The 26,149-nt window shown below is 38.6% G+C and overlaps 1 protein-coding gene across 1 annotated transcript in view; it reads right to left on the bottom strand.

The window, feature by feature from the left end:
• The window catches only part of LOC113039571 (aryl hydrocarbon receptor), a 56,698-nt gene that overhangs the window by 21,067 nt on the left and 9,482 nt on the right, over positions 1-26,149 (bottom strand). The window lies entirely within an intron of this gene.

A 26,149-nucleotide genomic window follows, 5' to 3' on the forward strand; every position in this document is an offset into this window, starting at 1 on the left:
GAGAGAGAGAGAGAGAGAGAGAGAGAGAGAGAGAGAGAGAGAGAGAGAGAGAGTCTGTGAACTCCGCTCATGGCCATGTAAACAGACTTGACCCCTGACCTCTGGAGACAGAACGAGGTGTAGCTGCGCTATCAGGAGACGTCATACAGTTTACATTTAGCTGTCATGTTTGTGTGCATGGGACTCTGTTCACTGTAACTGAGGCATAATGAAGGGCAAGCTGGGGGTAAACTGACCCAGCGGTCAGAAATCCAGCGTTTACTGAGGCATTTCTCAAGCTGATGATAGTGCGCTATGCAGTTAAGTTTCAGCTTCAGATAAACATGTCCCTAAATTAAACAAAACTATGTCGGTCAGATAATTTTTTTCTCGTCAAAAATCTATGTGAGACTGATATGCCGTCAAGAATGTTTCACTGGAGAAGTGAAATTGGGTGTTTACATTTATGTCTGAAAAAGCAGAAGCTCACGAGAACAAAATGTGCGCAGACTGACGTGGTTCACTGAGGTTGCCATGTGTTTGTTTGGGGTCAGGTGGGATACGGTCGGGTGATTCGTTCAGGAGGTTAACAGAGTTTGATTCTGTGTTTTCATCGACGGGAGTCAAAACAGAGTCAAGGAGGAAATCTGTGTGTGTGAAGAATAAAAAAAGGCAGACGATCTTCCATCCAGTGATCTTAGGGTGACTCAACATTCAGAACGGGAAACCACATCCTGAGATTTGTTTGCAGCAATTACACTGATAAGGAGACGGCCAGCTGGACAATCACTGCTGTCGAGATGTTGGGACAGAAATAGAGGACAAACAACGTTTTTTGTTTTAGGTCTACAGAAAAAAAAAGAAGAAGAAATAAAGTAGGCGAGATTTTGAAGAACTTTTATAGTCTGACAAATTAATCAAACTATGCAACATAGCTAAACAAACAAACAAACAAACAAAAATGTAAATGAATTGCTAAATATAAACAAAATCAAAAACAAATGAAAAAAAGAACAAAACCAAAGCAAACAAACATGAAAAAGGATCTGCAACTAAAATAAATTAACCAAAATATTTATTAAATGTTTCAATGCCTTTATATGAAAAACAAGTAGATCCACTATAATTTTTAAACAATTAAACAAACAAAACAAAATAAAAACAAAATGCTAAAAATTTAAACAAAATAGAATTAAACAAAATGTTTGCGTGTAATGTCTTGTTTAAAAACAAACAAACAAACAAAAAGGTAGATACATGGTTTAAAACAAAAACACACAAAATGTGAATGAAATAATAAAATAAATTTTTATATGCAATAATTTCTAAATGCTAACTAGTCTTTCTTAGGAAAAAAAAGGTAGATCAACCATGTGTTCAACAAATAAATGCAACAAAAAACATGAATAAAAAAATTTTGCTAATAAATGAAATAAAATAAAATGATTAATTAAAATATTTCCTAAATATTTGCATCTTTCCTTGTTAAAAAAATTTGTTAGATCCACTTCAAATTCAGGGCACTGGTTGATTCAATGTAGAGGTGCACAAAGCATCATGTTTAAAAAAAAAAAAAAAAAATGTTTTTCATACCAACATTGCATTTTTAATGCCTACAACTGATTTTGTAGTTTCGTCTTGAGATTGTAATTGCCACAAGTTTATTGTGTAAGTGTATTGGACCTTAAAATAAAGAACGACCAAAAATAATAATAATAATATCTGTCCTGAAACTGTTCATAATGTTGAATGAAGTCCATTAAACACCATTCAAATTCCATTACATACATCATTTTTAATTCAAAAATATATCACCGAAGTAAAATGAGATGTGATATCCCTTTCAAGTGGACAAAGAGTTTACTAGTCGACTAAGTGACTGTTTGTCACTTAAGGAAAACACCAAATTATCTAGACAATTTTCCAGCCGATGGATGTGTAAAGTAGGCATGAAAGAATCTCGGCTGTGTGTGTATGAATTTACAGGCGAACATAGCTGGAGGTAAGTTTACATGCGAGTCAGACTCAGTAATGAACGGCCAACATTACACTCAGCACTGCGAGCCAAAGCCAACATCAAACCAACAAAAACGGGCGAGAGAACAAAACAAGGGCAAGCAGCGGCCTGCGCCTCCGAGAGCAAGCTAGAGATGGACAGATATTGGATTGGGACGGGGCCAAGAGCGTATCAGTGCTGGCAACTAAACCCAACAGAAACACTGCGATCGACGGGTGTCGAGTCAGGTCTTGTTTTTTGCTATTTTTTGCACGTTATTAATATCTATCCAAAACTTTTCGTGAACGTCAGACAAGCCATTGCATTTTTTGCAGTGAACGTTGCCGTTTTGGCAGGACTTGAGTCGACCGGACGATCGTTTTCTACTGTAAATCACCTCATGGCACGAAACGGGGAGAGATAAAGGATGAGTGCCAGAAAACGTGCTTGACCACATGTCGAAATGGAAAATGCGGCTGAAATGCGAGCTCTCTTTCTCTTGGCAGGTTCGCTCGCCGTTCGCTTCCCTGCTGCTCTTAATTACCAAACTCCATATCCTCGTGTAACCAAACCCTTCTTCCCCAACCCCTTTCCTCTCCCGCCTCCTTTCCCTCCCTGACTATCTGTTCTCCTCCCTCGCTGGGCTGTTCTCCATCCCAAAAACTTCGGCAGCGGCTGCCAGGGTTGAAAGTTCGCACGCTTGCTCCTCACGCAATGCCTGGGCTCCGCTTAGTTCTCACTCAGCACTTTCACACACACACATCCACCATCCTGATCCATTCTCAAAAAAACTGTAAATTCCACTATATCACCGCCAACACACACACACACACACACATACACACACACACTTCTTCCAAAGCCCGGCTGCAATCATGCAGCTGCCAGCCAGGTAAACACACACACGCGCGCACACATACACAGACAAAGCAGCTCATTGTTGCAGGAGCTGGCCTTGACCTGTTTAATAAAGACATGCTGGGAGAGAGGAGAAAATGAGAGCGGGAAAAGGGAAAAGAGAGCAAATTAGCAGCATCTTCATAAAAACAGCATCTTCAGCTGTCAATAAAAAAATCTATTCTGGCCTCCGCCCAGCAAAATCTCTTTATTGTTATTTCTGTTGACTTACTTTAAACTATTTTTTATTTTAAACAATCTCCAAGAAGTAACCTTTTAAATAATAAATAAATAAAACTATTTATTAAAAATATATTTAAGAATTTTGTATATTCAATCAATCAATCAATCAATCTCCAGTACATCTCATAATATTGTCATTTTTGTCGGTTTCAATGTATAGTACAAAATATGGATGTCTAATGATGAGAAATTACCGCCTGCTTTAAGACATGCTTTTTTTGGGCATTAAATCACGGCGCAAATACCAGTAATTAAACGAGTGCAAACGTAAACCGTAAATCTCGTTGCATGATTTATTTTAATATTCGCCTCCCTTTTACATCTGTAAGGGAAGCTCCTACAAATGCATATTCAATAAAAGGTCAGATGCAGAAACTATCATGTCCACAACTTTTCGGTGCTAATTCTTCACTGTGCATCTTTGGTAAATTTTTATTCCTGACAGTAAAATTTTAACCCCAAAAGACGGTTTGTGCCAGCGCAAGCTGTAAATCTGGCCCAAAGTGTTAAACGAATATTTTACCAAAAAATTATAACACGGCATCAATTTAAAACTCGAGCGTATTTCTTTTGACACAAAATTTTAAAGAATATCCTGGTTGTTGTTTGTATTGTATATTAGGGGTGGCACGATTCGCTGAAAAAACAAAACCGTTCATTTCACCACACACGGTTCGGCACGCGCTGGGACCGCGGTTCAGTTTAAATCTGACAAAGCACCTGTAATATGATTTGCTATAAATAACATGTAAAACAAACTGGGTTCAACTAACATATGTTTCTGTTAATGGACGCGCATTCTGGGTTCCCAGATATTACAACAACAGCGATGAGGAAAAAAAAACTTCCAGGTATCATTAATTCACACATGCAACCCCTCTCACTAATACGTTCATATGAGTGCGATCTTTACTGTGCTACTTCATCTGTAACGTTATCTGATTTAGAACGAGCAGAAATCTGTGAGAAATATAACACCCAAAGACAAAATAACTGATAAAAATGAGCTGTTACAGGAGCAATAACCATGTGGGCAGAGCTGTGTCATATGACATAGCTGTGCACAAGGTGTTTTTTTTACAGCTCCAGGCTTATGTTCATTAATGACATCATCAGTGACTAGTCGACTTCCACTCGAATTTCATCACATAAAAGTCAACTTTAAAAAATCTGAAGTCATTCAACCCCTAATACATATATATATATATATATATATATATATATATATATATATATATATATATATATATATATATATATATATATATATATATAAAGTATAATCTTGCATCATCATGACTCATCCCTAATACAAAACAACAAAGTGTAAGGGGAAAACCATGGGAGGTAAACTGTATGTAAACTCAAAATACCAGAATTCCACAGAAGTTCAGTAAAGAGGGGATTTTAAGAATTGGACTAGTTTGGACTAAAATTCCCTCATCCACCCACTCCTCTTTCAGTTTTTTATTTTTTTTTATCTGTTTCCTGGTACTGCTTTCTGAGGCAGCCAAATTCATCCAGGGTTTCATGAAAACAACCTCGAAAACAAACACTAAATCAGATTACTATTGAAAACATGATTGTGACGGGATTGTACCCTTTCTAAATGACTTTAAATGAGCATCTTCCTTCACAGTTTACACACAGCATAACTGCTGTCACACACTTCGTATTTAAACTAACATTATATTTACACATACTGCAAGTCATTAAGGTACTTTGTCGGAAATCGGTTGCTAAGCAAGTGACAGAATGTTCTAAGTTCCGTTTATCGTATCAACCGTTTTGGAACTCCGCCAGAGTGAGATCATCGATTGCTTGCAACCTCCTAAACACATAAACAGTGTTTTTGTTTCATAACAAACTCACATTTAAAATCAATCCATCCATCCCAGCGAATGAAAACCCCGCCTCCAACTGCTCTTGTTTCCTCCCTCGAACTCTCCGTCTAAATAAACTCTTAACACGCAACGCTACTGGCAATAAAGCCGCTTCACAGGGGAATCTGCCAAATGCCGTCATTCATCAGCGATAGGGAGAGAAAGAAAGCAAGCACTCGGCCTTTTGTTTCCTGGGTCTTTGTAGGCAATTTAAGATACACACATGCACACTGCCACAAAATGACTGCTGTGGATGTTTTCTCCTGAGAACATATGTATTTGCGTGTGTGGGTAGGTGTGGTTTGGTTTGGTGGGCCCCAGACTAGTGAAAGCTACCATAGTCAGGACGTAGATCAACCACAAAGTTGCAAAGTAGTCAGGATCCTGATTCCTGACACACCCACACAGCCAGAGTTCTTCCTAATAATGCAGAACGCTGTGGAAACGCTTGCCAGAAGTCTCTAGAGAGCAGTGGCCACAAATACTGAAACGTCCCGGGTTTTCATAGATGAAATGAATATATATATATATATATATATATATATATATATATATATATATATATATTTTTTTTTTCATCAGATTAAATGTCTTTCACTCCCATTTGTCTTTCGTGCCACATGTAATATTTTAGTATTTATAGTATTATTATATAATTAGTTGGTTTTATTTGTTGCATTAATGTTTAACCATTATAAGTAAATAAACAAATGTTTATTGAATATAATTTTGATTTATTGAAAATTTAGTTGCAACCAATATGTAATATTTTTTTACTGAGTGCATTGTAACATGAATGAATAAATACATTTTCAACAACTACATATTCATTAAATACTGTTGAAAAAAATATTTTACATTTGTTTCATTTAAATTTACATTGTTCAATAAACTTTAAATTCTATTAGTCTATTTTATCCACACACACACATATATATATATATATATATATATATATATATATATATATATATATATATTATATCGATATATATGTATAGAAATTAATTCATAAGTAACTTTCCAATATACCTGCATACTATTTATAACATTTATTCATTTATTTATAACATTTATTTTTATTATACTGCTATCGTTACCATTATATAAAAGCAATAAACCACTTGAAGTTGTGTATTATTGTGGTTTTTAAAGATCGAAGTTGACCGAAGGCTCCTTTCGAGTGATAAATCATTGTAATTCGCAGCCCTGAGCGGTTATTGCTTTAGGCATTATTTGCGCACTCTCAGAACAAAGAAATGACCAATCTTGATGACATCAAAATCTCACAGCCCAATCCTAACCCAAATTTCCCATCGTGATGTGTTGGTGGCCAAGTGAGGGTTTGTTGCCAGGGTTACTCGTGTTACCAAATCTAAATGTCAGACTGATACAGGTCACTTCCTGTGTCAGATGGGAAACTTGGGGCGTGACGTCAGAATTTCGCTGCACAGAGGAGCACGGTTCCTCAAAACAAGAGCAGGGTGCGGGTTGGGGTTAAAGGTTTGCGTTTGATGTGTGTACATTCAGATGTCACTAGGAATGCGCGAGTGAGGTCGCTGATGACACCAAATTGGGCGCTGGTTTTGTGTGTCACTGTTAGCGGAAGTGGCGTTTAGCAGAAGTGGAAGTGCCATCGCAGAGAGGGGCAGGAGCCACGTGTGTGGGCACCACCACATTGTGCCCTGCGCTAAAAGTAAAGGCCCAGACCACAGTGGGTGCCAGGGGCTTCCCCTTATGTGGCTTGTCACACTTACTGAACCATCGTGTGCCTGAGTTAACAAGTACGGTCACACATACACAGAAAAACATGATTCTAACAACAGAGGCATAACAACCGCCGCTTCAAACTCCCCTGAGTGATAAAACTAAGGCTAGGAGGGTCGTCTTGGCAATGTCCTTAGCAACATAACACAGTTACCTGTTAAAACAAAACCTAGGGCTACCATATACACACCAATACACACTCACACACACCTGCTCATCCTACAACTCAAAAGTTACAGCAGGTTAAAACAGTAGATATTGGGTCAAATTTTAATAAACCAAGTAGATGAATCACCAAGGCTCCAAAGAGTATAAACCCTTTAATCAACAACATCTAAGGGTTTGTATGGTTGAAATATATTATGTGTAAAAATGCACCAAAGTGCTAAAAAAGAAAAGAAAAAAAGGTGTCAATACACTGTGTGTGTTGAAATATATGTAAAAATGCATGAAAAATAATAAAATAAATAATAAAAATAAAAAAGGTGAGAATATACTGTGTGTGTGTGTGTGTGTGTGTGTGTGTGTATATATATATATATATATATATATATATATAAATAAATGTAGTACTTAGTCTATATATCCAAAAATGTAAAAAATGCACGGATGTTCAAACATACATTTCAATACGTAGCACTTTGTCTTTACATAGAGGTCGACCGATTTATCAGTTTTGCCTATTAATCGGATAGAACAATCAATGATGCAGAAAACACGGACGGAGTCACGGAATCCATTCATAAAAACTGAATTCAAAGTTTAGCACGTGTGATGCTGGCATTGATTTCAGAATCTGCAGTCTCACTGAATGAAGACGAAAACACACGAAGAACATCTCCAGAAATGATCTGAGTGTAACTTCATGAGCATCTGACCATTTGAATTTGAATAGTTTTGCACAGGATTGTAAAGGTATTCATTTATTTTGCAACCCGTTAAAATAAAAGTATGGTTTTGAAGTCTATTGTTCAGTAGAAATGTACATCGTCTACTACCACTACTAAAAGGAAACAAACAGCATTTTTAAGGAATAATCACAAAAAAAAATTTCTTCCATGTTTTAATTTTAATAGTAAATCCATCTTGTTTGCCAAAAAAAAGTTTGCTTAATTTTAAGCAATTAAAAGACAAATAAAATTAATGTTTCATGCCTTGATTTGATAACAATAAAAATGTAAATACACACAGAATTTTTGAGGGGAAAAATTATAAGGCTTCTTTAAGAAAAAAAAGTTGTTTTATGCGTTCAAAATAATTAGACATGTTAAAACAAAATTTGGTAACGATAAAAAATAATATGGTGAGAAACAATAAAACATTTCATAGGGCCCTAATAATGTAATTTTTGTTAAACTTTTATTAAACTTATTTGAAAATGTGTACATTACATGATTATATTTAATTAGAATTACTTTATGATTGATAATAAACTTTAATTTAACTATTAAAAAGGAGTGAGTAAAATCAAAATAGAAAAAACTGAATCCAGAAAATTTTTATAACAGAATTTGGAAATAAATAAAATGGAATTTAGGAAAAAATTTAACAGATTTCAAAGGGCCCTATTAGAGTGTGGTAATTTCAACATTTACTATTACTATTACTGTTGTTATTATTATTATTATTATTATTATCATTATTATTACTACTACTACTACTACTTTTTTTGTAAATAAAGCACTATTTTAGTTTTTTTTTTTCCAGTATCCATTTTAAAAAACTATCTGTAAATTAATTGGTAATGGCCAGTGTGGTCCAACCTAGCTATCGGTATCGGCAAAATCCAATATCGGTTGACCTCTACTTTACACCCTCCCCCAAAAAACATAAAAATATGACAAAAATTACATTACACCAATATGAATTTCACCATTAAACAGAATTGTACATTTTTAAAACTATTATAACAAATCATAATTCCCAGAAAAACAAAGTAACATAAAAGTTGATTCTAAAACTATAACTATAAAACTATATTAACTTAACTATAAAAACTATATATATATATTTTAAATACATTATTTCCTTTATAACTGATAACGCCAACATCACAGATTCTCCTTTGTAGTTTTGTCTTTGTTTATAGTATCACAAAGCTGCGGTAAACAGATCGACAGTGTGCATCTGCCGTCTAACTAATGATTCAGCAGTATCTGTTTGTCTGGGGAGCAATAACTGCCACTGGCACGTTCAAATGTCTGTTGTGGTGTGTGGCTTAGCACACATGAGGAGTTACGCTGAAATTACAAGGTACAGGCACTCCAACCTGAAAGTAAAATGCAGCTCTATTACATTCTACCATGGTAAACTAGAGAATGGCGTGTGAACTACTCACACATCGTCAAAACAAGGCCGACCCCTCCCTTGACTCAACTCTCCACATTCCTGGCCTGTGCAAAGGTGTGTGCACTTCCACAAATCATTATGAAACACTACATGTAGTGGGTGTAACAATGTTTACATAAAAGAGAGAATCCGCGAGGAAAAATCAGGGTTTAGCATTCTAGTGAAAGTGAACGGTGATTTAGAGCTTTACTAAATGTCGGTTGTTTTCTATGTTCCACAAAGCCAATCGGACTCCACATTTATGCTATTTTGGAATATCATTACATTGTGGACACGGGACACTGGCCCTTTAAGACATCTTTTTTTTCTCTCTGTTTGTGGGATCTCGTAAAGCTTCATGCAGTTTTGCACTCTGCAGCTCAGACATTCAAATGTTTGCTGCTTTAAATAAGCACGGCCATGTAAATGTGCGTCTGAGAGGGTGAGAGAGAAACAGAAAGACAAAAAAGAGATACATAAATCTTAAAGTGCCGATACACTCATAATAAAAATCTTAAGCACCCTTTGCTTTATTATACTTGCATCTGTGCACAGCTGTCCTTTATTACAAGTTATTGGGTGGATATTTAAAAGGGTCCTTTTAAAGGGTAAGATAATGAGTCAGAACCAGAACAAGCACCACAATACACCTGTTCAGCATAAAAAGAGGCACAAATAGGATGAAAGTACAAATGTGCTCATAGCTCATGTGCTCATAGTGCATTGTGCTAACATATAAGAAAAAAATAATTACGACTTTATTTAACAAATTTCTTCTTTTCGATGCATGCGTTGAATAAAATCACGACAATCAATTTTCTCTACGCACAAAAAGTATTCTTGTAGCGTCATAAGAACCACTGATGTCTAGGGGTGCTCCGATCACGATCGGCCGATCGTTATGCGCATCTCGTCAGTAAAGCCGGTTCTCTAATCAGCGGTTAATTCCATCAGGTGCGTGATTTCACATAGAGCAGCTGTTACTACACAGAGCCGTTGTTAATAGAGAAGATTTTTTGGACAGTTCCTTTGCTGTCTATGCGTCAGAAAGCTCTCGGATTTCATCAAAAATATCTTAAAATGCGCTCCAGAGATGAACATGAAGGTGAGTAATTAATGGCAGAATTTCATTTTTGGGTGAACCATCCCTTTAAGTTTAAGAAGCCTGTAAATTACTAAATGATGAGCATGTGCTCCACGGATCATTGAAGTTTAGTGTACACTACTTGGATAAATATTGTTTAATGTGCACTATATAGCGGGGAAGGGCTTTTCCGACTATTGTAGGGTATCACTGAAGTAAACAGTTGTCTTACCTGTAGCCATTTCAGGTAACGCCACATCACAGGACATAGAAAAGAAACAGAAAACAAAATTGTGTTTAGTTTTTAGTGTAAAATTGTATACATCATGACCTACAACAGACATCTAAAGCGAATTAGCATAATAAATGTAAATAAACGATTTTTTTTTTCAGGTTGTTTTTTTTAACATGATTATCATGATTCGATATCAAGCTGAGAATGGAGAACACTTGAATGCTATAAAACAAAACAAAATAAAATGGCACATCTGGACGCTACAGATTACACAGCCATTGCCATTCACAGAGAGAGAGAGAGCAAGAGCGAGCGCGAGAGAAATTAAAACATGCCAGCTATGCAGAGGGAATATTATCTTAATCTGAAAACATTTAGTTCCAGTAGATGTTGCCTTCAGATTTTCCCTCTCACGCAGGGGCTTTGGGAAGTCCTGTATGCAGCGTCACTCCAATTACCACAGCCAATGGCTGGCGAGGACTCGCATAAATGTATTTGTATGCATATTTTTCACCCTCCCTTCATCCCTACGCTCTTAATCAGAGAACAAGAAAGAAAGAGAGAGATCTCCGCCAGCACTCTTAAAGAAACAACCTAAACCCTGCTACCCGCCCTAGCCTGGCTGATCTCTATCTAGCAGCGCCATTGTGTCTGCACCGTGCTTGTTTGGCTTTGCGTTTTGCGTACAGAGGTGGGCGCTGCAAGAACAGGGTCTCTTTAGAGGCAACTGTGAAGTAAACACTGAACGTTTTCTTATGTATTGTTGTTTCAGTTGCGACCATTGCGCCGAAAGATGTAAACTACAAGCACGGCCCGTTTGAGACACAGGGCAGGGCTCTACGCTTTATTTCTGGCCAAGAGAACGTGACACATACTTCACTGAGTGGCTGTCTGCTTTCGTTTAGGCAACAATAATTGCAGCTTCCAAAAATAAAACGTGCGGCCGTACATTTCGCCTGCTGTTTATATCTGTCCAGCAGCTGGTCATTTATTGTTTCATAAGCTGCTTCAGCTGTTGCCTGAACCGTAGAAGTGTGAATGAGGAGAAATAGATAGACTTGATTAAAAGTGGTATGTAGTTTTACGTGGTTTTTTTATTTTGCAGGCGGCTCTCTCCTGCTTCAAGTCTTTTAAGCTCACCATGATTCTTTGCCATTCTTCGTTCCCGGCTCAGGGTATCCTGTTTACATACCTTAGGCCTGCACATGAAGCGGGCGGCTGCTGCAACCCCCGACCAGACATGTTTGAAAACTGCTCGCACAGGCCTGCCATGCCCTCAGACCAAAAACAGCACAACAATGGCATGGATGTGTAATTGCAACACAATCACTGGGTGAGCTTTTTGCCCCTTACTGGATCGAGGGAGCCACCAACGGTTGGGAAGGGGGTGAATGACGGGCACACACACACTTGCTTTAAAGAACAAGGGCAAATTGCATTGGTGCTGCTGGAGAGAACAGAAGGGGGGTGTTGTTTCTACAAGTGGTTAAGGTGCGTATAAGAATGGGAATCATAAGGAATTTAACCACTTGTGGTTTCAAATCTATTTGCCAAAAACTACACTACTGCAGCCAGTGGTGTATAAAGTACATGAAAGCCATACTCAAGTAAAAGTACAGTAATAACTTTAACACTTCTGATTTCGATTGTACTTGACGAAAACAGCATTTACGTGCTACATTTGGCACTGCATTAAAACGGAAGGGGAACTATCGTTAGAAGTGCATGGACTCATGTAGAAACCATTTCCTTTCCCTTCTTTGCGATGAGAACCTTAAAAGGAATTCAGTGTTTATGATTGCAATTATAGTTGGTGGAAATTCCGTAAGTGTGGCACACCTGTCATCGGTAAGGGCCAAGGGGAATGTGGTTCCTAAAGTTGAGGGGCATATAGGAATGGGAACTGCATAAAAAAATGAATGCTCATGGCTGTGATTCTCCTGCCAACACATATTTCCGTTCAAAGAACGTGTAAAAGTGCATGTAGCATCCGATGTCCCCTTTAAGAATTCAATGTAATTTTTCTTTTGAGATAGCATCGACAAAATATGAACAAGCTTTCGATTCCGAACTATGGCTGCATGTCTGTTGCAATGCAGCATGCCCCTGACGCAATCTTAGTTTGCTTTAATTTTAAATGAGGTCAAGTTGAGATTTTAAAACCAAAACGGCTGGAGAAAACAGTTTTACCACCTTGCCGTTCGGCGCATACGTGCACACCACAGGACATGCATGAGTGCAGATGCCTGGTTTGGGGTTAGAAGTTAACTAGCTGAGCTGAGGTTTTAAGGTGAGGTTTGGGAGAAGGCTTCTGGTTTGGGGTTGCTGGTTAATCTCAGTTTCTTTTTCCTCGTCAATTTGTAAAGAATGTAGAGTAAGTAAACAAGCTGTTAGTTCTGGTGTTCTTGACCTGGCACAGGTACTGCGACAGTACTAGGGTGTTGATTGAGTCAAGACAGCTTTGTAAAAAAACGAACAACTTGCGGCAGCACAAAGAATGCTAGATAAGAACGATGGTAGGCAAGTGTTTCATCTATGACCGTGCCTTCAGTTACGAGGAAGATGAACGCTTGAGTGGCAGCTGTTGTCACTGTCTTGACACTGGGACTTCAACACATAATCAGAACAGCAGGTCCTTCTGGGGCCTTAGCTTGTTTAGTCAGTCAAATCGGTTTTTACAATAACTTAATTGACAGATAGCAATAAACTGCTGAGTTTGATTGGGGTGTAGATGTTTTCCTGGTATAGTCTTGAGTTACTAGTCTTATATCTGGTTGCGCAAGGTCTTTGAGCAATGCTTTGGAGATCATTTACAACATCTTAGCATCGTGGCAGCCGAATTTTGCAGGGCAGGGTTAGGGTAAGCTGAAGAAAATGTAATGTTGAACTTAAATCTCGTACACACCCCTCCACTGTTTATTTACAACCTACTTGAGTTCGTCGTTACACCAAAGAGCAGGAAATGATCAGACTACTAAATCTATCCTAGAGAGGCTCTCTGAGTCAGTCAGTGAGTCAGTAACATGGCTCGAGGGTTCGGAAAGGCTACACTGTCTGCCCACGAGTCAAAACCCGTAGGTGGTTCAAAAAATAAAATAAAATTCACAGTGCAAAAGACTTTCCATTACTCTCTAAACTCAAAATGTTAAGGGTCAAATTCTCTAAACAGTTTCACAAATTGACAACAGTGCCGTTAACAGAAACATCTTTCTATGCAAGTCTTGTAAAGATATACTTGTAAAGAATAATTTAAAAAAGCTAATAATAACAACAGGCTATTATCACGCACCCTCGATTTATAATAGTTTTTACATAAAAACAGTCAATGGTGTCTTTGTTTAATTAAGTGTGTGTGTGTGTGTGTGTGTGTGTGTGTGTAGTCATAAGAAAAGGGAAGTTTTGAAAGTCCTGCTGTGAGAGTGAAGACAGAGAGAGGACAACGCCAAGATAACACTGTAGTTGGACAAACACACACATGCTTCCAACAATCACCTACACACACATGTTGTTTTCAGTCTCTCATACAAGCACTTGTGTACACAAACACACACACTCATCCCCACCAACACGGTCTCTTCGTCTCTGATAAGAAGGTCCACCTAGCTCCTTGCTTTCAAAATGTCCACAATCGCTCCTTCCACGGGCCCCCTAAACACAGGACGCATACACACTCATAGGGACGGCAGCTCCATGCTGACAGACGGGGCTGGCTTAACCCGCGCTCCCTCCCTCCCTTTGGGGGGAACAATCCAAGCCCGGCACAGACACACACACACACACTCCGCCAGACCTTGAGCAGCCCCCCTCTCACTGACAGATCTGCAACAGTGCTCTCACGCAAGCCCTGCCTCCCCTGAGACACTTCACTGCCAACAGAAAACACACACATACACACCGAACGTCCTGAGTGCACTCGCACACACATGCACTTAAAAAATTTCCTGCCCGCATATACAACTCACAAGTCTCAGGAACAGACATGCACATGCAGGGATAAATGTGCACCTGAAAACACCCATTTTACCACAAAAACATAAGCGATACGCTATCTTCGCGTAAACTTAAAGGAAAAACGCGTGCACACGAGCGTCGTCATTAATGCACCTCCGTAAACAGGAAGTACAGACTATCTCTTCCTGTGCAGTACGGGCGAAAATGCTAAATGGTGAAAACGATGTGGTAGAAAGAAGCGGAAGAGAGCTCGAGAGGAAGAGTATAGTGCACCGGGGCGTCCAATGACCTCTAGAGTCCGAGCAGACGGGAAATGGGGTCGAGGTCCAAAGAAAACTGCTCTCACCCACAGGACTTTCTTTATCTGTCTTGACTTACAATGCTGATATTGTTCTCACGCTCATGTTTTTCCCCTTTCTTCCTTCTTGTTAACACCCCTCACACTGGGAGTCTCTTTTTTTGGTTTAGGTTTTACTGTCATTCAACCCTGTTGTCTTTCATTGTTGTTTGTCCCAATAGCATAAAGGAATGAATAGATATCGGCCATGGCTCCTGGCAAAAGGATGTCGAAGACTTTCACAAGCTTTTTACCCATTCTGTTCCAACACTTTGATTCGCTTTCAGGTTCTGTTTTGTCTTTTGGGAACTATGTACACGTCTTGGTGATCTGCTACATGTAATGTTGGAGGAAGCAGGTAGGTATGGGGTGGTAATGTGAGAACAGTAAAATCTTTTTGACAATATACCAAAATGCTTGTCACCTCAGATAAACGGACAGTAAAATCTCCTTGTCAACTTGTTCTGTAAACTTTCATTCAGAACTGCAGGGATGGGGTGTTGACATGTCTGCTAATTTCCCGCTCCCACGGTATCACTTCTTGATAAGCTAATGACAAGAGGCTGTAAACAAATAGATAAGCTAGGTGTAAAACACAGATATATTATGACAAGAGTCAATAACAATAACTGTTTTGCCACATAAACAATGAACTTTTATGGTTTATGCAAAACCGATTACTGTTAGACACCGTTTATTGGTTAAGAGCTATACGACAGTTGTACAACAGATTTAAACAACGCCATTGATGTCTGGAATATTGTTTGGCATAAGTTTTTACAGTGTGTAAAATCGATTATGGTTATGGATATAGAGCAAACACATGATAGAGTTATTTTTTGTCCATGTTGTCCCTACAAATTATTTTACTCTTGTTAAAGTAAAGTGAATGTAGCCTAATTTTAAAGTAGCTGAAGTGATGAAACAAGGTCACCACCACTAGAGACCAACCAATATATAATTCATCCAATGGTATCGGTCGACATGAGCCTGTCGCCGATATATCGGTATCTGCGAATATGCCGATTATATGAGCTTTTTTTTGTTGTTTTTTAACAGAACATATAACGCAGAATAAATGCTTCTTAGTTTGTCCAGCAGAGCTCATGCTATAATGACCAGCTAAAAACAAGTTAGCATGTAACAAAACAAGCTACCAGCTTGGAGGACTCTTACAAGTGTAAAGATAATTTCTGCAACTTGAGAATCACGAACTTATTTCTGAGAGCTATGTAAAAAAAAAAAAAAAAAATGGAAGAGAACCGGTGAACTTGGATCTCTTGACCATATTTCAGGTCTGAGCCAAAGTGGAAGAGTATCAGGAAACATCTTTTTCCTCTTCAGAAACCCCAGATAATGCTGATCATCCCAACCAAAGACCTCCCCTTCCTTTCCAACTTTCTCTCAGTCTTCCATCCCGGTTGCTCTTTCTGTCCATTCCATGTGGCTTCAAGGAGAAGAATCTGAGGTGGATGAGGTGAGATTCACAGACAGATGAGTGGAAAAGTAGCATGCAGGTGAGAAGAGAAAGAAAAGTTGTGGATTGATGACTGCAGATGCATGGCTGTCTGACAAACATTTCCCCTCAGGCAGTACGAGGAGAACAGATACTCAACCAACCACTGACATGCAACAATCCTGCTATACTGTATACCTCAGAGCTAGTACTGTACTGTTTAGGACTCGTTTGCTAAGCAAATGAAGACTGTTCAAAGTTTTTAAAGCCTTTCTTTTGCTCTCTCTCCTATTTCTGAACAAAGAGTACTTCCTGTGTACACAGAGGAAATTAAGCAACACGTTTAACAGGTTTCCCCTGGTTAGGATGCCAAATGATCAAACCGTGCACGTTCCAACACATGTGTAAGCACATCAAAGTTCAGGATTAAGAATCGAAAAAGCTGTCAGGCTAACCGCCTCAGGCCATCACGGCACATCACAAAAACCCCCCAACTTTCAAGAAATTCACCACATGATCAAATGATGTACTGACAAACTTGAACCCATCAGCCTTATGCAAGTAGACTATAGTTTTACAACTGCCACACTAACTATGGAAATTTACTATAATAACACTGACTAGAATATGGTATTTTGGGGAATAATACTTCACAGATTCTACAGCCCAATTCAGATTCAACAAAAATGTAATGCGGTGGTAATATGGTACAGTAATGGTAAAACTATGGTACTTTGCTTACTGGGATTACTATATTGTATTTTATATGGTACTCTATGATACTTCCAAGTATACCATAATACATGTACAAAATACCATGGTATTTTGATTTATTTTTATCGGTTTTGCCTTTAATTTGATTATCAGTGGTGACACAGTGCTTTTTAATTGGTTTCTGGTTTCGGTTTTGTTTTTTGAGTAAGGAATCCTTCACAAGAACACACTGTGGTAATATTACTAAGATTTTTTGTATCTTATAACAATTATGTACCTTGTCAAAACCAAACTCATGAGTATCATATTCATTTATATGTCATTCTAATTTACTTAAAATAATTCAATACACTTTAATTTGATAGCACATGTCCAGAATTTCATGGTATTAGCAAGGCATCATATCCAATACAATAATGGTGGTACCATTGTACTTTTTTGTTAGCATGTAAAAGATGATTTTTAATAGGGATGCCATCGATCCCATACTCAGGATTGGTATCGGCTACGATCCAGCCATTTTATGCGGATCGGGTATCGGACAGACCAGACCGATCCACATCCGATATTCTGGGCATACTTTTCTGTGTTATTGTTGAGCCACACGGAAGGCACAAAAACATTAAAAAGCACCAAAACATTTTTGAGAACATATTTCAAGTGTTCTGAAGTTGTTCCATGCGAGGTACAGATTAATTTAAGTCATTAAATTCTACTTCACATAAACTCTTCTTTCCACTGCTGCTGTCTGTCATCCTCCATTCAGTGTTCAAACTGCGTGTCATGTTCGGTCACTACAGTCAGAACGCCAAAACTCTCTTCAAGAGCGCACAGTAACTGAGGTTTAAAACTGTTCAAAGAAAAGGCTCATTAAAATAACGCACAGATTTAATACACTACGGATCAATATCTCTTCCCTTTGTACTAGTGATGTCTGGTTCGCGAACTAATCATTTGATTTGACCCGTTCTTCTTAGTGAACTGGTTGACCCAGTTCACCAAATAGGACTGAATCGTTTGAACTGGTTCGCGTCTCCAGTAAGAATTAATCCACAATTTATTTACATTTACATTTATTAATTTAGCAGATGCTTTTATCCAAAGCGACTTACAAATGAGGAGAGTGGAAGCAAACAAAAAGATTTTTTTTAATTTACTTTACTTTGTAACTCCGTGTTGTTTCAAGCTCATCATTCTGCACACAGGATGCACACTGTGGCGCTCTAGATTTTCGCCTTCAGTATTATAATATTTTCTCCTAAATCAAAGGTTATTAATAGTCTTTGTTTTTCTGTCCTATCTATGATATGTTGCTGCCTTTATTGCTGTGCTATAGATTTAAAAGAAACGTCTTGTTGGATTTCTATATAAATGTACATACTTGTTTTTTCAATAATGTATTTTACAACAATACAAAGAGCAATGTGTAACATTTTAGCAGATTTTAGACTTTTTCACTTTTATTTGTAAATAAAATATTTCAATAGATTTGATACAATTATTGTGCTCCCGTGATTTTTCTAGAATCTAGAGTATCTTTTGCTGCTGAATTATCTACCAACCTAGTTTATAATAATATTTATGTAATCATTTATGATTATATATTTTTCATTTGTTATTTTTCATTAAAATGAAGTTGTGTATATGTAGTAGATTGTGATTAACACAAAAGAATGATGATCAGGTCAACAAAGAGATGACAGAAATTCTATACTGAATAAAAAAAAAAACTGTGCTGGTATCGGATCGGATTGGATCGTAATCGGCACATTCTCAGTATTTTTTATATCGGATCGGATCAGTTCTGAAAAAATGGTATCGTTGCATCCCTAACTTTTAAGAAAGTACTGTGTTCATACCATTGCATTTTGTGCATGTGCCATAGTACATGCATTGTATTCTTGGAAATATTATGAAGTACCTAACATTTTTATTTATATGGCATTCCAGTTTACTTCAGATATGCCTATATGGTACATGCAGAAAAAAAAACAAAAAAACAAATAACAGTATTTGACAGAGAGATGGTTACTATGAAAGGCTACTAAAGTGAACTTTCATATGACTGAGGGTTAACCACCCTGCATTTTTTGGTTTAGCCATTTCCTATCCGTTAGCATTTCAGTTAACAAAAATGTCTTCACCCCATCCCACCTCAATCTACCCACTTCCCTACTAACCTTGGCTCACTTGTATTGAAGCAGGCCCAAATGTGCTGTGTGGCATCGTGTTTTAGCGGGAAAACCCATGAAAATCACAGCATGAGGCGATGAGTAGCCGCAAGCCAGCAAAGCGCTTAGCCGCTAACATCTGGAGGCAGGTCTACACTGACTCTCATTCCTTGTGATTCATACTTAAGTCTCATGCACACTATAAAGAAAACAAGCTGTTTGGTGCTATGCACAACACACCACACGTTTGAAATTACTGCTCCGGGTCTACATGACACAGTTTGTTTGAAGAATGCTACAACCTGGAATTATGTGATTACTCATCACTGCTATCGCATTAATCACTTCTGAAAGATGTCACGGAATAGGGATATAAAAAAAATGCTTGTACTTGATTTGATACTAAATTGATTTTAAAACTTTAAGTAGAAAGCATAAAAATTCTAAAACAAACAAACAAAAAATTATTTTAAAAAGTTTACTAAGTATAAAATATATAAAGTGGTTCATTTTTTAAATGTATATAAATTAATAAAAAATGTATAATATGCTTTTATTAATTAAGAAAATATTTTTATTATTGCAATTATCATTAAAAAAAAATTACAAATTCAACTAATATTTAAATTACTGTCACAACCACTGGATACATTAAAATTAATAATTAAATAAATACTTTTGAATAAATAAAAAAGATTTGGTTTGGTATCTGCTACTGAAATTTCTGTATAAAGACAACCTTATTACGGAAGATGATTTTCTTCCTTTCTTTGTTTGTTCTTGATCACTGACACATTCATTTACTTTCAATGACTACCAAGGCATTATGGGACCTTTCTTTCCAACCTTCTCTCTCTCAAAAGGAGGTTATGCTGGCTCTTTATCATTCTTGGGCCTGTCTCCACTTGAGTAGTCAAGTTCTGTGTTTTGACTGTGAGGATCTTAAAAGCTCCGACTTGTGTCGCTGATAGGCATGCTTGTTGATGCTATCGCCACCTCAAGTGTGGGGGAACACTGCAGCATTTGTTGTTTTCGTGTTATGACCCTGCAGGAGCCCCATTTTGGATTAGCTCTGCAGTTTTACTCTTTCTCTTTTTTAGTGGGTGTAAAAACAGCATGTTTTAACCACATGTGGTTGTGACAGACAAAAAGCGAAGAAAAAAAGTTGCCATGCTTGCAAGTCATGCTTTAGAAAGATGGGTATATAAACAATGGGCCACAAGAAAGAGACGCACTAAATTTGAATGATGAAAAAGTTGGTTTCATATTAGTGGGCGATATGGTTTGCATGCGAGTGCTACTGGGTAACAGAGGTTACGTGTGCCAGGATATAAATAGAGACAGCATCACCTGAGTGATAATTACCTTGGGCTACATGGCTACAAAGAGCCTTTATTATCATGGTATTTCAGATGAGTGTCTCAGGAACATAGTGATGTCAAAGAAATGTGTATTTGTGTGAGCGTGTGGAGTATTAGGTTGATTTATATTGCATTTCTGAGTACACAGTATCACACTACGTTCTGAATCGTGACATATATACCCCAATACAGAAATAAAGAATATAATCTACACTTTAAAACAATGCAACTATATCTAGTCCTTCTCTAATGTAATGGATTAATTTTCAAAGATGAATATTTCGCCAAAGTTAGATCAAATGCATTTCTTCTGTTGAATTAGTACATGAAAGTAACAGGGCGTAATGTAAACCTGTGCATGTATAAGCTCAGAATTGAGACCCCTGCTGGGATTGTTGTTCTCTGGCGAGACTGATGACTAAACGTTCACATCAAAGGGCAAATAAAGAGAGGCAGACCAAAGCTGTCTCTCGCATTCAGAGACGTGGCAGGTCAGGTCAGGTCATCCGGTGGTAAGAAGAACAGAAAATTGCGCAGCTGAAACAAGGGAGTGAGAGAGGCCCTCATCTTTCCTCTCTCTGTTCTTACTTTCCAAAGCCTCTGGTGTTAGTCTCCACTGACTCATGCCAACACAAATATTGATGTTCCGAGTCCATCTGTCTTGTCTACCATCAACAAAAGAAAGGGCAGGCGAACTCTTCTGACCGAGGACAATTGGATACAGAAAAAAAAACCCAGACACAAATAAGGGCAGGGAAAACAAAAACTTGAGCAGGACAATAATGCATGTTGCTTTCATAGCCTTAAACAATTAAATCAGGTGTTAGTACTGGAAGTCCAACTACAGTTGACACGCTTTGGGAATATTGAGGTTTAGAAAATACGTAGAAGAACTTTTGCTCCATTTTCTTGGCTGCTCTGCCATTCCGTCTGTCATAAACAAGGAACGAAGGAAAGCAGAAACCAACTTTTTGACAACCCCTCAAATTCCTCAAACAAAAAGCAAGAAACCTTGAAAAAAAAAAAAAACACTATTTTTATTGCAACAACAATTTGACCTCAACCTGTAATAACTAAGATATTTCTTGAGGTTTGTCTGTCAAAACAGGGTAAGTAGGCTACCACCTCTCCTCATGCAAGTTTAAAGACTGACCAGAATGGTGTTGCAAAAAAAGGCGTTCATGTTCAACATCAACCACAAACTGCCTCATTACCAAAAGGATGCCCTTCTTGTCCCACAGAAAGCCCTTAATTGGCTAATCAAGTTTGGTTTGAGAAATAATGAGGTACGGAGTGCCTTGACACCAAGAAGAAGTTTGACCTATTACCACTTCTGAACTCTGACACATTCTAGACCACTGGTTCTCAAACCTGTCCTGGCGGACCCCTAGCCCCTGCACATTTTGTATGTCTCTCTTTTCAGACACACCCAATTCATGTCTTGCAGTCTCTACTAACAAGCTGATGAGGTGAATCAGGTGTGTTAGACAAGGAAGAGAGACAAAATAAGAGGTCCTCCAGGACAGGTTTGAGAACCACTTTACTAGATAATACACACGGATGAATGAATGAATGAATGAATGAATGATGCATTTATATAGCGATTTATTGTGTATTGCTGTACACCCAAAGCACTTTACAATCATTTGGGTGGGGGGGGTCTCTCCTCAACCACCACCACCTGGATGATGTAATGGCAGCTACAGTACATCGTCGCCAGTGCACTCACCACACACCAGCTACAAGTGGAGAGGAGAGAGATAGAGCCAATCAAGTGGATGGGGATTATTAGGAGGCCATTATGGTCAGAGCAATTAGGCCAGGACACTGGGGTTACACCCCTACTCTTTACGAGAAGTGACAATGTATTTTTTAATGACCACAGAGAGTCATTACAGAGAGTTAGGACCTCAGTTTAACGTCTCATCCGAAGGAATGAAGAGGAAGGAGAAAATTTGACAGACAAAGTCACCAAAGGTTCCACCAAAACGGTTCACAATCAGACATAGGAGTCTGGGAAAAGAATAAGAAGAGTTACTGCTTCTTTTAAAGCATCATTTATGAGAGAGACCCCCAAGTGGTCTGGAGCTTCCCACTACCTGCAGTGCCCCCATAGCGTGCCGGAATGCCTCAGGGCTCTGTGCACCAACCCTTCCCTCCCTCAGCCCTACCACCCTCAACCCTCCATCTATTTACCGTCAGGAACATCGTGATCTCTACTAAGATAAGATGCAGAAAATGCAGTTCAGAAAGAGACGGAGAGAGGAGAGAGAGAGAGCTGGATGGAAATTTGCAGCAAGAACAAGGAGGAGGCTTTGAACAGGGTAGAGTCATAGAAACTTATTTAAACGCTGAAAGGGCAAAGATGAAGAGCAAGAGACTTAGGAACAATGAACATTTCTTTACTGGAATCTTGCTGCCTGTGTCTCTTTCCATCATACTCTGGGCGCCGCAAAAGTAGTTTTGAAGCTGACCAAATTCATTCCTAAGGTCAAAGCCGAGCTAGACCAATGAGACACCACATTGCATTTCAGACAAGGACCATTCTATGCAGCGACTCCTCCAGACCTGACCCTCATCAATACACAACGATGCCCTGGCCCCAGTGCATGCTGGGAACGCAGTTCACACAATGTCCCATTTGTGCATCTCACCGTGGGACCGAATCTTGTGGTTTTTCCTCAGTCCAACCTTCTACGTCCTTCCATTTCCAGGCTTGGATGATGCGAGAGCACCGACAGAGGATCCATTCTCTGCAAAGGCGGTGTCTGACCTGCTAGAAGCCAGACACAGAGGAATCCATAGCCCTGGGCACGCCTCTCTCTGAGTTTCATAGCTAGTGACGAAAATAGACAAGCTAATAAAGGAGTTACTGTACTCGCAGCTTTGATCCAATTAATTATGTTGGGAAGGCATTGAAAATAGCTTGGATTGGGCCAATTCTAGCCTCACTAATGAGGATGATGTCATTTCCTGATATTACAGCAATGATTTATGGAAAGTGAAGTATATGCCACAGTCCAATGTACATTCTTTTGAAAGAGTAGCAACACAGATGTGAGGCTGAAACCAACTGAGCAATGCCGGAAAGACAGATAGGAATGGGGCAATGAGGAAATAGGCATTTGTCTAGCAACTCTTTTCGGATACGTCTACCAGATGCTCCCAATGCTCCCCTTTCTCCTGCCGAGATGTCAGTCACTCATCTTCCTTGCTCGTTCTTTCAAAAGAACCTGTGAAGTGAATCTGTCTTACCACAATACCTTGCGTTTCCTGTCTGTCGCAGGTTATTTATGCTGCATACACTGCAAGCAACACCAGACATCGTCTGCTTGTAGAGCCTCATGGTGCCCTCATTTGTGGTTACTAACGATGTTGCACACAAACAAACACATAGAGATATGTTTTATTTGATCTCTTTGGTCCTTCAGTCTTTCGAGGGCGACAAGTGCTATGTGAATCTTTTTGGGCAGGTCAAAAATAACCCGTCTTCTTTTGGACTGTCTGCTTCAGGCTTCGCTCTCTTTTCCTGTGCTGTCTTGTTCTCGCTCACTCACTCTTCTTCTCTGCCCAAATGCCGGCTTCTAAATGATGCTATTTTAGTAGAACAATAAAAGGAAGCTTAGCTGGGGGCAGCAGGCAGGCACATTTGGGGCTTTGGTGGTCTGCTTGTTTGGAGGCCCGATTTCAAATGAAAAATGTAAAAGGGTGGTGGAGGAGAGGGGAAAGACTTGACGAATTTCCACACAATGCACGGGCCAGTTCCTCAGAGGAAAAGGAAGTTTTGGTCTGGAAGTGAAATGGTGACAGGTCAGAGACCTTTGAGATGAAACTGGTTAAGACCAAAAACATAATTTCTACCCATCTCTAAACTGGGTAATTAGTGGGTCTCTCACATGCCCATCCAGACTGGACAAGTTCCCTGCCAAGTGTCTGTCTGGGTGATTGTACAGACAGACTCAGCATGACAGAACAAAGTGCCAGGACCTCCATGTTGTCTGATTCAGCACTCTTTATGCCAAACTTTGCCTGTTTGTCTTCCTTGCCCACTGATGGTGCCAAGATGACTCCCAAAATATTTCCCATAAGGCCCTTTGTCTTTTCACAGTGGAATTCTCTGCATACACTTCATAGCTTCTACACTTACTCAGCAAGGAGTTCGAGAAAAGACACATGCTTGCTGCCGCTATCATGTTCAAAAAGCAAGATAACGAAGTTAAAGATAAAGAACATCTGACCTGTGACTTGTTATGAGAAGAAAGGTCAATGTGTAAAAGTCTTTTTAAACAATGGACGTGTTTGCTGTAATTATTTACACTAGAAAAACCCCCTTCTGTAATTATGGTAGCAAAATATAATACTATATCCAGATATTGTGTTAAATACTAACGCAAAGGTCATGTAGATGGGCGAAGTACATGAGGGCAAGGCCTAAGTCTTGTCATATTATAATCATCTAGAAATGATAACAAAGGACAGAAACCATGTCCTCTGGGCTATTTTCATCCTGTGTACGTGTTAAGGGAAGTCGAATCAAAATCTATATTTGACAAGTGGCTAAGCCTGTAAATTGTTGTGAAGTCTGTATATCTACATCTCACCAAATCGGACTACACCTGCAAAACAGCTTTTAGTCCTATGGAGCGGTGGTTCTCAAACTGGAGTACGCGAAATGGTGGAAGGTGGTACGCGAACAAAATTCAGATTTTGGGCTTTCATTTAATTCTACCTCAACTTTAAGAAACATTAAAACTGAACGTATTTCTGACAAGCAAAATTACGTTTCTAAAGTAAAAACAGGAAAATGGGAGCACGCTAAACGGCCAAATACATGACATACAATCAGCTTACCTAATCTTTTGAGGTCAAAACTGACTGCATCCACACAAGCAACGCACATGTGATAGGATGCCTGCTGAATACGCTGCTTTAGAAATTTGTGCTGCTGTTCAATGTATCTTTAAAATAGATCGTCACTTAATAGTATGAAGAGAAAATATTGACATGGATGGAGAAATTTTTGGGCTATCAAAATATGAAGAATGCCTGCGCGAAGTGCTAGCAGGGATTTTGACATTTTTCAAGACCTGGGGGGTACACAGAAGAGAATGTTAAATGTCCCAGGGGGTACGCCGCTGTAAAAAGTTGGAAAACCAGTGCTCTGGAGAATATCCTGTTCTCAATCTACTGGTTTACTTTCTCTGTTAAACATTCTAAATATCAGTGAAAGACATTGATATAAAATTTTGTGTTTTTACTTCAAAACAGGACAAATTCAATCAAATTACACAAATTAAAAATTCTATTTAAAAGTAATTTTACACTGTCTGTCTTCAAGACCACTTCACACTCCTGACTAAATCCATCACTGACAACCACAACAATATGGAAAATAAAAAACTCCAGTATCTCTTAGAAAGGCATTATGGGTGGTTTTATTCTGGGAACTACTAAATTAACCTTTTGAAGAGAGGTTTTCCCTCTTTATTATTCTTAGTATTCATTCCATGAGAAGATCCTACGTCACTCCTTGCGAGGTCATGTTAATATGTATTTCTGAGCCTTCTCTGAAGACACACAAACAAACAAAGCATTTATTGGCTAAAGATCTAAAACCCTCAGAGAAACTGATCCTCACAAACTCACAAATGTCTATGTGGGTTATTGACGAAACGGTTCAGCCAGCAGAAAGTAGAACGAAAGAAAAACCAAGCCTAATTTATGATGTTAATTAAGTTAAGGACCCC

Source organism: Carassius auratus, chromosome 22 (genome assembly GCF_003368295.1).
Source record: "Carassius auratus strain Wakin chromosome 22, ASM336829v1, whole genome shotgun sequence".
Classification (NCBI taxonomy): Eukaryota; Metazoa; Chordata; class Actinopteri; order Cypriniformes; family Cyprinidae; genus Carassius; species Carassius auratus.